We start from the raw sequence: 15,699 nt of genomic DNA, 5'->3' as shown, positions 1-15,699 counted from the left end.
AATGTTACTCTCCGACCGTTTGTCACCAAATGCATCATTCTTCTGAGCCCAAAACACTCAAAGGCTATAAATTGGAACTTTTATCCACTGAGATCTTGTGAATTAAAAGGGCGAACAAAATAAATGAATGCCGAATATACGAAAATAAAAACTTTCCTCGATAAGACTCAAGTATCACTTTTATTATATTATAGTCTTAGAAAAATATATTATTTATATTATAGTCATAGAAAATAATCAAAACATGAACAAAAGTAGAACAACAGCAAGAAGTGCTTGCAAATTTGATCTCGTAAGAAAGATTAATATAGATTTCAAGAGCAGAAAAAAACAATTCGTGTACAAAAATACTTTTCTTTTTTTTAAATTTTATCAAGATTATTACTTGAAATATTTTTATTTCTAAGTCTTAATATTTATTTTTAAAGTAATTTTGACAAAATTATTTTAAAATAATTTTAATATAAATTTTATAAAATGAAATATAACTTCATTCCAATCAGCCATATAATTATTATTTTCAATTTTTAAACCTTATGAGACTCGTTTTTATAAGAATGATTAATGATGCAAATTGAAATGAAATTAAAAATCTATATTTACACTATGCACAGTGTTATTGTTTTTGTCCTTGAAAATTTTTTTTTAATATTTTCTCTTCTTATATATTGTGCATGTACTTTACTTTTACATATCTAAGAAATATTTTACTTTCCCATACTTCATTCATCAATTTCTTCATTTATACTAAAAAATAGTTATTTTTAATAAATTTTGAATCTTATGTTTATTTTTCAATTTCATTTTTAATGAAATGAAACAGAAGTATCCATATTAAATACTTGAAAGCTTCTTAAAAGGTGAGATCAATTATGTTAACAACAGCTAATTCTGTATGTTATATACTCTAAATATTCACTATTGATCAAGATACTTTTCTGTTTATATAAAATTAACACAATTTTCATCGAATTTTAAGACAACCCATTATTTTCATGTGTTTCATATGGCTTTATTAGGAATTCAATCCAGAAAATTTGACAGCTCACTGCATCACAAAGGAGCAGAAAATAACAAAGAAACAATTCAACAATTTAGGTAAAGTGAACAAAAAAGAACAATTAACATTTGAATCAATAAACATTTCAGCAATATAAAATTTTAAACATTAACTTGAAAAAGGTAAAGTTAGTGACAATTCATGAGAGTTCTTGCGTCCCAATACAATTTAGTGACATTCCCACTTTTCAGGGAGTTCCTATCTAGTCCCTTGCACAACAAGAGGTGATCAGAGTTTAATATACATGTGTTACAAATTGAGCATGTTTTGCTGAAAAGAATTTTTATGTCATATAAATGTTCTGATAAGCAATCGTGGCCTGCTTTAAGCCTAAAATGGGTTACTGCTTCTTTACTTGAATATTTTCCCATATTTTGCCTTTTGATTTTATAGTTAAATCATAATTATTTATTTCGTTGAGTTTTTTCATAACGTATTTTAAGAGTATCAGGTGTAACGGTTGTTATTTTTTGAGGCATAGTTGTTCCGTTTTTTTGCCAGATAATCTGCGCGCTCATTGCCTTCGATACCAATATGTGAAGGGATCCACCGTAGAACTATAGTTTTATTCATTTCCTTGAGGAGGTTTATATCGAGCTGAATTTCGTTTAACAGCTTAGTTTTATAACATTTGTTTTCTGTGATTGCTTGAATTGCAGAAATGGAGTCTACCAATAGAACCACTCTTAGGAACACATCAGATCTTGTTTTTAGGCTCTGTAATGCTAGATAAATTGCTTGGATCTCTGCATCAAAATTGGTCATATAATGACCCACGGGAGACAATATTTCATTATTTTTATCTATTATGGGAAAAGACGAAGAGTACATGATTTGGACAATCCTTTATATTACGTGTAAGAAAATTGTGTTTTGTTACAGAAATATTTCATAAAACACCAGAAAATACTTAAATTTTTGAAAAATTATTTTAAGGATGGATGAATAAATTTAAAACACTTACTTTCCTCTATTTTTTGTTTAAATAATAGTGCGGTTTTGTACGTTACTATTTTAGACGTGAATCAAACGCTAAATTACTTTTTCTAAAAACCTTTCGCAGAATATTACTTATTGATTGCTTCCATTTTAAGGATGTTATCAAGTAACCATCCTATTTGAACTCTCTTGTTATTTATTATCTCTTTATTCTCTTATTTTATTAGTTAATTTCTAGATGCTAGTTAGCATTTAGTTAGCATCACGAATGTACAAAATTGGTACTTTTGATTGAAAAAAATTTTTTATAGAGTATTTATAGAAAGTTTTCGTAATACTTTTTTTTTGTCGTATGCCTGTTTAGGCAGAAGGGGTGCGATTGTTACTGTTTTTCAGTGGCGCCATCTATGGCCAGGAATTCGACTTCTGCCACGCCATTCACTCAACCACAACCCGTTTATAGGGCGGATCACATTCACACACAATGGAGAAAGGACATAGAACACACATAGAGAGAAAGAAACATCAATGCCTTGCCCGGGATTCAAACCCAGGACCTTTCTGATGCAAGGACAGTTCCCTGCCCCCTACACAGGTCGGTCGGTTTTCGTAAAACTCAATTCCGGTTACTAGACTGAATTAAAAGCCGGCCAGGTGGACGAGCGGTTAACGTGCCTGACTGTGAAGCCATAGGCTGCGGGTTCGAATCCCGCTCTGGGCATGGATGTTTCTCTCTCTCTCTTTGTGCAGTCCGCTGTTGTGTGTATGATGTGTGAACGTGGCCCACCCTATAAACGGGTTTGTGGCAGTGTGGCGTTGTCAATGTTGCTCGCCTCCGTGACTTTGGTTCACAGGTGCCCACTGGGTAACGCGAAATGAGCAAAAATTCTGGCATAGTATAGGCAAAGATTCAAATTCAGTGCCTGCAATTGGAGGAAAAAAAAGACAGAATTAAATATTTCCTCTAAAATTTTATGTGTGTTAAATTTCAACTCAATTGTTGTCAGAACTTAAACTTTAGATTTGTGTTATGTTTCCATCTTTTCTGAGAACTGTCCATGCATACTTTCCCCTGATTAGACTAGTGAACCGTAAAATTACTAATATTACTTAATCACACTCTTTCTGATTATTGGCTGATCTAATGAATATTCTAATAATGATTAATTCTGATCGTAAAAGAAGGATTAATATGAAATTTTATTAGATTAGTAAGAAGGATTAATATGATTTCTGAAAGATATCATTTTACTATATTTTCATATGTTCATAGTGTCAAAAAATTTTCAAAAAGGATTTTTCTTTTCTGGGAAATAGTATGTTAAATACAGTACAGAGTTAATTAATAATATGTAAATCAGTCAATATACCATGCATTTTATACTACACATATTCTTTTAAAAATTAAAATGCTGTATAAGAAGTTTTCGTAAAGAGGATTTAAAAAATGTTTTTAAATTTAAAAGCAATTTCCTAAAAAGAGTTTAAATCGGCAATTCCGGCTTCTTTTATCGGCAATAATTAAAAATTCATCGTCTGTGGAACACGACAAATTGGGTTCAAATTGAGTAATTTATGCATTTTTAGAAATTTAGAAACATTTAGGATTAAAACAGAAGCGAATATAAATTTTAATCTAATAACTAGTGGTCTGTTTCGTGTACACTTTTGTTAGTTTTTATTGCATTTCTCAAAAAGCAGACATTGATGCTGGTGTTATTAAATTGATTTAAATGCTGCATAAGAAGTTTCCGTAAAGAGGAATTTAAAAAGGTTTTTAAATTTAAAAGCAATTTCCTATAAATAGTTTAAATTGGCAATACCGGCTTCTTGTATCGGCAATAATTAAAAATTCATCGCCTGTGGAACACGATAAATTGGGTTCAAATTGAGAAATTTATACATTTTTAGAAATTTAGAAACATTTAGGATTAAAGCAAAGCCGAATATAAATTTTGATCTGATAACTAGTGGTCTGTTTCGTGTACACTTTTGTTAGTTTTTATTGCATCTCTCAAAAAGCAGACATTGATGATGGTGTTATTAAATTGATTTAAATGCTGCATAAGAAGTTTTCGCAAAGAGGAATTTAAAAAGGTTTTTAAATTTAAAAGCAATTTCCTATAAAGAGTTTAAATTGGTAATACCGGCTTCTTGTATCAGCAATAATTAAAAATTCATCGCCTGTGGAACACGATAAATTGGGTTCAAATTGAGAAATTTGTACATTTTTAGAAATTTAGAAACATTTAGGTTTAAAACAAAACAGAAAATAAATTTCAATCTAATACCTAGTTGTATGTCTCGTGTACAGTTTTGTTAGTTTTTATTGTATCTCTCAAAAAGCAGACATTGATGCTGATGTTATTAAATGGATATACTTATTGGACTTACATTTTGTGATGCTTGGCACACAGAATCTCGCGTGACAAAATTTGTGACTTTCGTGACTCCAATTCGACTAGAATTATTTCCTGTGGTGTTCAGTAAATCATGAATGCTACCTTTTAAAGTTTATTTATTTTTTCATGATTTGAGACTTCATTATTTGAGTTTTTGCTTCACTGGTTAGGAAATAGTAAAATAACTTCAATTTCAAGAAAGAAAAATAACTAAAAAAAACTTTCTTAAATTTGCCTTTGATGATATACATCTCTTAAGATATTTAATTTAATTCAATTTTCTCTTTTGATCTCCTAAAATATTTAAATTAAAATATTCAGTTAAAATGCATAGAAATTTTTTTTTCATTTTCTGATATTTAAGTTAGCTTTATATTTTTTTAAATAACTCATATGTCTGGAAAATACTCTAATGGTGGCTAAAAGATGCAAAAATGACCTTATATTTTTTTTGTTCATGTGTTGAATGAAATAAAACAAGTGTTTGCATGGTGTTTTATAAATGCTGCATTTACTACATATTTTTAGAATCATTGTAGAGCAGGAAGAAAAAAAAACTTGATATATTAGGAGTTGTAAATTATATATCTAGGGAACGAGAAAACAGAACAGTTTTAAAATCTATTCAATCTCTAATGAGGAAGGCGGGACTGAAAATAAAAATCTAATCGAACATTTGAGGTGTTTGTAATAGCAGCCTCATATCTCCTCTCCTTTTCCCCCGGCAATTAAACGTGTTTTGATATTTTAGTCTTTCTCTCCTTAGAAGGAGTTCATTAGGTTTCAATAACTTTTTGTTTTTTAAGTCTTGAATATCAGCCAGCAGCTCTTTTTCGAGAAATACTTTTTAAAAAAAATAAAAGCCTCAGAAAATGCTGAAAAATAAAGTTAAATACGGAAATAATATTTTCATGAAAATAATTGTTTCCCCTTATCTCATCTGCATTTTGGTTTAAACAACGACTTTTTTTAACATTTGGTTAAACTGTTTTTATTAATATAAGACTATACATTTTGTCGCACACCCTGGACAACTTTTGATCTGATTTTCACGTTCTAGGTCACAATCTTAAAAGTTCGACCTCAAATATGCTAATTAATTAGTGCTGACGATATTTTAGTTACGAAATCAGACACAAAAACACATTTTCTCTGAATAAACAGTTTTGTCCCCTCAAAATATAGGGGGTAGCCCAAATCTGGGAAATAGGATCCCCATAGTTTGACCAAGAGAGCGATCCAAAGTTTGGATGCTCATTTTATCTCTTGCGTATTTCGCCATATCACGAAAACATTTTAAGCGAATTAAAAAATGCTTGAACACAGTTATAAAATTCGTTTAGCCAAAGTTAATTCCATGCAAAAAAAAATTTAGTAAATATTTTGTTTAATTATTTTATTTCATAATAGGCAGAAAAAATCATGACTTTTAACGACTTAAACATAAAACTTTTAAAAATTCGATTTCTCGGAAAATATTTAACCGATTTCGCTTACATTTTGTATTTGCATTGAAAAATTAGATACTTTAAAATGACGTTAAAACTTGTTTACCTTACAATTTAAAATTGTTCCGCATTTTATTAAATGAAATAATAAATATTTACGGAAATTTATTTCTTGTATGATATTATCTTTAGGAGTTTTATAATTGTGGGCAATTCCCTTAAAAAGATCTCAAGATACTATAAAAGTTCTCTCGAAAAACGCAAAAAAATAAAAATAACATTATGGGGTCCAAACTTTGGATCACTTCCCTGATAAAAATATTTGGATAATATTTCACAGTTGCGGCTACCCCTTATATTCTGGGAGTCAGAAATTCAAAACCATTGTAAAAAGTATATTTATTCAGAAAAAGTGCGCATTGTGTCTGGTTTCATAACTTAAAATATCGTCTTCAGTAATTAATTAACATGAACCATAAAGGAACCATAACCATAACCAACCCATGAACCATAAAGGTAGAGTCCCAGAAAGTGAAGATCTGATGATTAGGATCTAGGGTTTTTCAGGGTGGAGCGTCTTTTTTCTTTCTTTCTTTTTTTTTTTTTTTTTTTTTTTGCTGCACTGTTACATTAAGTTTTTACAATCCTTTTTTGTTACCCATACAATCTTATCATTGTGAGTGGAAGTTCGAACTCAAAATTTAAAATATCTTCTATTTAAATAATTACATTTGATATGTTAACATCATTTGTTTAATTTAAAATCATTAACAGTTGTTATCAATTATTATGACTGAGTATAATTTTCAATGAGTTAAATTGCTGGTCACGACAAACATGTATGAATTATAGTATTTCTCTAATTTTCCTACAAAATTGGATAGTGAATTTAAAAAGCGGATAAAAGTTTATTTAAATAAAATTTAATTTTATATGCTTTTAAGTACTCTAAAAACCTAATGGTAAATTGCATGACACGGTGTATTTGAACTTCTTTTCATTTATTTTTATTAATCCCTAAATTTACCGGATAAAAATTGATTATCTTAAGTAAATTAATCTAAATTGGTTGAATTGATTGCACTTTTATAATTAACACTTCTGATTTTGATGTTGTACAATATATATGTGTTATATATATATATATATATATATATATATATATATATATACACTGAAGAGCCAAAAAAACTGGTACAGGCATGAATATGCAAATAAAGGGGTAAGGAGCCAATCAAAGTACAGCACTGCGATTGGCAACGCGTATATAAGACAACGAGTGTCTCGCACAGTTCTTGAATGTTTCCGTTGCCAAGGATATGGACATTCTCAGCGTACGTGCACAGAGAAACCAAGATGTATGAAATGTGCCGAAGGGTATTTTTCGTTTCAGTGTACAAAGAGCAGAGAAACACCAGCTACCTGCTGCAATTGCGGAAAGAACCACACATCGAACTTCTCTGTGTGCGAGGCCCGCCCTAGCAGAAAGAAAACAAATGCCCGAACTCCTGCAACTTCAGCTCACCGTCTAGTGACTCTCATGAAAGAACTGCAAGAGCTCATGAAAGATCAGGATGTGCTTAACCTTCTACAAACTCTACTAAAGGGGTCTTCCCCTTCCCAGTGATGATTTCTCTTTTCCTGCAATGATTCACCACTATAAGGACTTATATTCTTCAACATCATATGACCTATGAACTATTTCGACTTTTTTACCTTACGACTCAACAGATTCGATGAATCGGTAAGTGGAGGCCTAGGTAAACAAAATTTCCAGCGTTCCAGCACAGTTCTTAGATCGGTTACTGTTGCTACAATGCCAGGTTATACAGATTTAAGTGAGTCGGCGCACGGGAGATGGCACGACATAGCATCTCCGAGATAGCAATGAAATTTGGATTTTCACGTACGACCATTTCACGAGTATACCGTGAGTATCGGAAATCCGGTAAAACCTCATTATTGAACATATTTGGGATGCCTTGCAACGTGGTGTTCAGAAGATATCCCCACCCCCTCTTACTCCCATTAGTTCATGGACAGCCCTGCAGGATTCATGGTGTCAATTATCTCCAGCACTACTTCACACATTGATCGAATCCATGCCACGTCGTGTTGCGGCACTTCTGGGTGCTCGCGGGGGCCCTACACGATATTAGCCAGGTATACCAGTTTTTTTGGCTCTTCAATGCATATATGTATATATATATAAAATACACAAAAATTTTAATTAACATTAAGGGGTCCAGATTTCCTACCATTCTCTTGCACAAATTTTCCAGATAGGAACTATTTTCCATATTTTAGGGTCAAAATTCCGAATTTGTCAATTAAAATGTATATTTGTTGAACAAAAGTATACGTTTTCGTGTCTGATGTCGTAAGTTTAAAATCACCCGAAACAATTAGTTAGCGAATTTAAACTTAGTTTGTTGAACCGAGAATCATATTACGGGAAATTTCGATGCTTGGTTCAAAAGTTATTGAAAGGTATTCCAATTTTTATTTTGCGCAATGTGCAATAAATTATTTACTTTATGAACTCGATATATTTAGAGAATTGTGTGAATATTTTTCAACTCACAAACGCTTGAGAAATTTTATTTACGTACTTATAATTAGTTAGTTGAAAACGTAATGTACACAAATGGGGGTATTTGTTATACGATATATTTTTCCAAAAAATTAATATTTTTAAGGCCATATTAAACCCTAGTGATTTGGATTTTTGCCAAAATATTCCACTCTGTAAAATTGGGCAGAGGAAATCAATTGGCAAAATACCAGAAATATTAATGCTTATTTAAATATGATATACGCGAAACTGAATCGAAAATATAAATTAAAAAGAGTCTACTATAGGCATGTTGTATGACATTGACAAGTTATATGCCCATTTAAGTACGATTGATTTGGAACCGGTTGTATTGCTATTGAAGGAAAGTTTGATTAGTTGAAAAATAAAAATTATTTTAACAAAAAATTAAGCACTTCTAGTCTTAAATCACATTTTTATATTTATTTCACCAAATATAAATATTTCAATTTTTTAATATTCAAACCTATGCAATTCAATCCATAGTTATTATTTTCTAAAAGCGCATAATTACAAGTAAATGCTCAAGTTATCAAGCCTCAATTTACATAAACGTCTTTTTTTTTTTTTCAAAATTTCTGTTGCTCTTTCAAAAGTTTACTTCCTGCACGAAGACAAAAATTCTGAAAAATTACCATATTGTATGGTAAGCACATTTATTATAAAAAAAAATCATAATTCTGGTTAATAAAAACAGAATGTATACTATTTAAAACACTCATTTGATGATTTTTCCATTCATATGGTAACGGTTTACCGGAAATTCTGGTTTTCAAAATTCTAGTTTTTATTACCACAAATCCAGTAAAAAATGCAAAACTGAAAAGTAAATGGCTTTTATGCGATGATCTTAGATATCATGATAGAATTACCAAATTTTGCAATATTTATCAAATTATATCGTTTAATCGTTCAATGTAATTTTATTTTATAAGATTTTTAGTGTTCCCATAGAAACAAAAACAATTTTACCAGATTCTTGATAAAAATTGCCATACTGTTATTACTATATAGGATGGTAAGGCCATTTCTTGTAAAAAAAAAACACCATAATTCGGCTAATAAAATCAAAATATACACTATTTAAATCATTCATTTGGTGATTTTTTCATCCACATAGTAACGGCAGTTTACCGAATATTTTGGTTTTCAAAAAATAATAAATGCACTATAAATATAATAATAAATGAATGCACTACTTACAGAAAACTTGTAAGAAAGTCTCGAGGTTAGTGAAAAAATTTCTGTCGTTTGTGAAAAACTGTGAAGTTTGAGAGAAAGTTATTATGTTAGTGAAAAATTTTGTTTTTTGTTTTTTAACAGGAAACTTGTGAAATTTGTGAACAAAAGACTTTTGTGAGAGGTTTGTGAACAGAAAGATTTTGTAAAGCAGTTTAAGCGATGTTATCTGTACAAATGTGACTCCTGAAAAATTTTTGGTGACATAAATATCAATTTTAAATCATTCTTTTTAAATCTCAAAACCCCTTTTAAAAAGAAAAGATGGAGAATGACCTTTGACTTAATTTGTAAGAATCCTGTTTTTCAAATTTTGAATCATTTCATTTTCAACAAGTTTCCTTAATTTTTGTTTTGTTTATTTATTTATTTTATTGAAAGTTTTTATTTAACTTTCAGAAATATCCACGGCCAGAGAAAAAAAATTCTGATGCAAGGTTATGAGATTTTAAAAAGTTTTAACGTAGAATTTCTTTGTGTTAAAATAAATAAATAAATAAGTAAAATGAAAATAAAAAATTGTTTCGTTTTATCAATGTACCCTTTCCGAAGAGAATTAATATTTCTAAATCAAGGGTATTTCTATGAGCACCACCGTATAATTTGTATAAGAGTAAACTGAAACTTTTATATTAGAGTAAACTCAATTTCATTTACTTTTATTTACTTATATTATTAATTTTACTATGATTTAAAGAAGAAAGACTCAAAATTTGAAGCATATTTCGATTGCTTTGTTTATTTTTATGTTATTTTTTAGGTACACTATAAAAATTTATTTAAAGCTACTGAGAGAAAAACAAGAATCTATGTTAAATTACGTAAGTTAATTGCGTAAATTACGTAAAGAGTCTCCTGTGAATATTTTTCTCGACTTTGCAGAAACTTTCCTCTTTTAATTTTCACTAATCTCACTCGAGTTACTTAATAAATGATTTTGCATTAGATTCTCATCTATTTTAACTATATATTTTTCTTTTTTTGTGGTATGAAGATACTGCATGATACTGTATATGTATGAAGATACTGTATATATGAAGATACTGCAAAATAAACAGACACAGGTTATTCAAGAAATATCTACAAGGACTTTCTGTCCGTAGTTTATGTTATTTTGAAAAAAACAAATATTAAGAATATTCAGTTTTTTTAATATCAACAAATTTCAAAGTCATTAAAACCACTCTTTGTTAAAAGAAAATTTCAAATTTTCTATGTTCTTTAAAATATGCTTGAATTTAAAGTTACCAACAAATTTTTCACAATAGTCTTTATGGTTTCTTACAATTCAATACCTAATTCAGATATTTTATGTGCCCATCGTTGAATAGTCGACCCAATTTTTTGGGTTTACGACTGCTATTATTCAACTCCGTAGCCCTGTAGTTTTAAACCCAATCTAGAAGACAAGGAAACTTCTGTTTCAAGTATCGGGGGAAATTTGCCTTCATGGAGGACTTTTTGAGGGAACTAACTTGTATTTGCGTTACATGGAGAATAAAACCACGAAAACCTCCCACGGATAGCCTCACGGCAAGGGGATCTAACCCATGTTCTGTTCACCGCTGAGGATATTTTTACGTCAGCAGTGTGGTTGGTGCGAGGTGTGTGCGGAATTCGTATCGACCGTTGGGTTAAGAGCTCAGTTCATCTCGCTGGGAAGCGGATGCCCTATCCTCAGAGCTCTGATTTAGATGTTTTTTTTTTTTTTTTTTTATAAACGTCGTTGAACAACCAACTCAATTTTTAGATTAACCACTACTCTCCGTAGTCTTGTAATTTCGAACCCAATCCAGAAGACAAAGGAACTCCTGGATCAAGTATTGGAAGAAATTTGCCTTCGTGGAGGACTGTTTGATGAAACTAACCCGCCTTTGCGTTACATGGAGAGGCAAACCACGAAAATATCCCACGTTTAACCGGACACCAAGGGGACTCGAATCCATGATCCGTCTACCACTGAGTATATTTTACGTCAGAACTGTGGTCGGTGCGAACCGGGTGCGGAATTCCATCGGTGGGATTCGAACCCAGTTCACTTCATTGGAAGGCTCTATCCCCTGAGCCATCACGGCTCCTAATTCACAGATATACTTTTTTTCTAATTATGTATTTCCTAACCATCGTTGAACAGCCTACCCAATTTTGGGTTTACAACTAAAAATAATAATAAAAATAATAACAATAATATTTTAAAAAGCATTATGCATTTCTCATAAGAAAAAGTAGCGATAATTTATTAGTAAAATAAACTTGAATTGAGTAAAAAGATGTCGTTTTTCACTAATGTTTGGATTTAATTAATCAGAAAATATATAATCTTGTCATAAAAAAATTTGTAACCTAACAAAACCACAACAAGATTTTATTTTGATTATCGACTTTAACTGAATTTCTTCCATAAATTCATAATAAGAGAAACTAAAGAGAGTGTTTAAAAAGCGAAGGCGAAAATCAAGATAGCCCAAGCTTTTAAAATAGAGAATCCTGTATAATAATTTTCGAGTCAAACAGAAATAATAATCTTCGTGTCACTGGAGAAATAATAATAATCTTATGTCATTTCAGCGTTTAATAAAATTTCAGGGAAGTTTTTGCTGTTTCTGTTTTTCAACCCAGAATTAGCATAGTTGTATAATGTACAGTGCGCAAAATAAAAAAACGGAACACTGAATAACTTTTGATATAATAATCGGATTTTGACGTGTACAACCCTAATGGTTCTATCACTTGACTTCTAATATGTTAATTAGGGAGTCAAAACGATATTTTAAGTTATGAAGTTAGACACAAAAACGTACTAACTAATAAGCATATTTGGGGCCCCCGAACCTTTAACATCGATACGTGAAAATCTGAGCATTAGGGATCAAAGGCAATATTCAGGGTGTTGTTTGTTTTCTTTTTTTGCGTACTGCACTCCGGTCTGAGACCAGCATGGTGAGAATTCCAAGACAAAAATAAATTTCTTCCCGAAAGTATGTGCTAAAATTGATTAATTTATTTAATTCGAAAATTTGCCTCTTATTCGTAAAGAGCACATCTGAAAACTCAAGGTAATTATACATTCGATGCAATTTTAGATTAGTTTATATAAAAATTATTCGTGTCACACGTTAAACGTTGGTGCAACGAGTAAGAAAACGCGTTCTTACTGGTGCAATCCTTTTAAAATATTTTCCGGGTCGATATTTTCCAGATTGCGCTATACCACCACTAACAGGCAATTAACAATTCCCCTTCGAAAAAAAAGATTGTTCATTGAGGGAAAGTTCACTTTTATGACCATTTCTTTTATTTAAAATATCGTCTAAATTAATTACTCTTAAGTAGATGTATAATTTTATTTGTACTTAAAATCCTATCATCAGATCGAAAATTATTGTTGCATTGTCAACGTTGGCCCTAGAACCCACGTTCTGTCGGTCATGAGATTGACAGACTAGTCCTCACGGCTATAATATGTATTCAACTGCAAGGAAATAACTGATTTCATTAGGTGGGCTTAGTTAGTGCGATAAAATTTTGGTTGTTTAACCATATTAGGTGAAAGCCGTTAATAAATGTTTTTTCTCACAGTTAACAGTTTTTATACCATCGTGTTTATGGTTATTTGGCTGTTTTGTTTGAATATGATGGTAAAATAACAATTAAATAAATTGTTATCTAACTGTTTTTTCCGAAAACTTTCAAACAGTGTTATTGCCGTATAAAAATTAGTTTTCATGAATAAAAACAAAATGGCGACTACTGGAGATTAATTTTAAAATTTAAAAAGTATCAAACTATTTAAAATAAAATCATTTAAATAAAACAAAATAAAAACGTCCTTTAAATTAGGAAGTTGTGGATGAGTCACCAGTTTTATGATCATCGATTTCTTTTGAATGCAATACAGTCAAAATCAATCTGCTGTAAATATACTCCATGCATAATCCCTGTCTGGAAAATCCCCCCAGAGATTTCGAGAGGAGGGGTCTGTCAAACCTCTCTTTGGTGTCTTGAAAGCAATTTCCGGAGGGTTCATTGTATGCACTATCATCAGTTCTAGATTTATTTTTGTACAAAAAAGCAAGGGCTACTTTTGCAGGGGTTGCACTCCCACTCTTGTATCTATTCACAACTGATTTTAAAATGAGAATTCAATTATCAGTGGATTGTTATAAATCTAAGCACTTTTATCCCTTTACGGAATCATTTCTTTCTAATAATGGTATATTAAATATTTTTCTAGTTGAGATTCATTTAAGAAAAAAAAGAGCTAATTATATAAAATTAATTTGAAATTTAATTACTGCTAATGGATGGAAGATTTTACACTGCAAATTGATTCCGAAATTATTTTCCGTGGAAAAGATGTTGAGATTACAGTACATTGAAAATCGTGTCTATACATCAGGTTCTCTCTTGATATATATATCTTAGAACACAAAAGAATTTATTCGCTGCATATGGTTACTTATTTAATTCAGACGTATAACAAAACTGAGGTTATTTAAAGATGGCGGTACAAAATAATGGTAGTAAAATAGTGTATATTTAAAAACCGGTGCACTGAGAAAAACAGTATGACTACCAGAATATGGTAAAATTTACCGTTTTTCTGGCTCTATGGGAACACAAAAAATCTCGGTAATTTTTACCGAAGCGTTTTGGAAATGATTTTGGTAAAATTAACATTAAAATACGGTGTTATAGTAAGTGAAGAAATTAGTAATTTTATTATGATACCTTAGAACATGGCATGAAAACCATTTATTCGGTTAAATTACATTTCAGTTTTGTATTTTTTATTAAATTTGTGGTTATAAGAACTATAATTTTAAAAAAAGCAGAATTTCTGGTAAACTGTTACTACATAAGCAGAAATGTTACCAAATGAATGATTTAAATACCATATATTTTGCTTTTATTAACTAGAATTATTTGTAAATTTTCTTTACCAGAAATTTCATTACCATTCAGTACTGTAATTTTACTAGAATTTTCTTCTCCGTGCGTAATACAGGATTTTCGAGCGTAATACAGGAGAAAACCCCTTTTTTCTTGTTTTTTCATAGAATTGTATTTTTAGAAAAAAAAAGTTTTTATTCTTCTCTACCAAATTGCTCTTTAAAAGACGACAATAATATTTCTATATAAATATAGAGACAAATTTAAAGAAAGCCATATTTCCAATATTCTATTTCTCAAGAACTATTCGATCGTTCAAATTTATATTTTGTCAATGAAATTATGAAGCTTAAAATGATGTAAAAATTTGAATGCTTTACAATTTTTAGTTTTTTGAAACCTTATTAAATAATATTATATAAAATCATAAAAGTCTATTATAAGTTATTTTTTATATAGGATAGAACTAAATGCATAATTATGCTCAAAAAGTTTCGCCTAAAATATTCTGGAGATATGATGAGATACGTAAAAAGAAATTGTAACATCCCAACTTTCATCTGCTCTCATAACAAAACCTTATTTCCCAGTCTATTTTAATTATCAAAAATTCCAATCTCTTGAAAACAAGACATGTTTATTCAGAGAAAATACGTTTTTGTATATAATTTACATGCTTGAAGCTGCAAGTTGGAACTGCTATAATCTGCCCATAGTTCATGAAAATTCGACCATTAGAACAAAACTAATTCAAGACGTTTCTCCCCCCAAATTTAGTTAGGAAGATTTACACTCTCAAAAATAATACTTTCACTTTTGACGATTTTCTATTCCTTGAGCTACATTTCATTAATTTTGAGAATTATTTCGTCACGCAATCACGTGATTTGTGACGAAATTGGAACTCTCAAGCATATGACGAAAATGTTTCCTCATCTCTGTAGATATAAAGACCTGTCCTGTCCCTGACCCCTATTTAGTCCCTGCTCATCTCGAAACCTCATCATTATGCATTGCGAGAGACAGTTTACTAGAATGACGAAACTAGGATGAAGACTGGACGATAAAGTTTTACTAAATGAGTCTACCGGACTGAATGGAGGGAAAGGAGTTGGTCTCGTG

The 15,699-nt window shown here is 30.4% G+C and overlaps 1 protein-coding gene across 3 annotated transcripts in view; it reads left to right on the top strand.

Annotated features, from left to right (window-relative positions):
- Positions 1-15,699, top strand: part of LOC107446986 (solute carrier family 60 member 1) — a 113,294-nt gene that overhangs the window by 6,431 nt on the left and 91,164 nt on the right. The window lies entirely within an intron of this gene.

Source organism: Parasteatoda tepidariorum, chromosome 11 (assembly GCF_982258835.1).
Source record: "Parasteatoda tepidariorum strain Cologne lab strain chromosome 11, Ptep-v5.0, whole genome shotgun sequence".
Classification (NCBI taxonomy): domain Eukaryota; kingdom Metazoa; phylum Arthropoda; class Arachnida; order Araneae; family Theridiidae; genus Parasteatoda; species Parasteatoda tepidariorum.
Note: the sequence above shows the minus strand (reverse complement) of the source record. Positions and strands in the feature narration are given on the sequence as shown.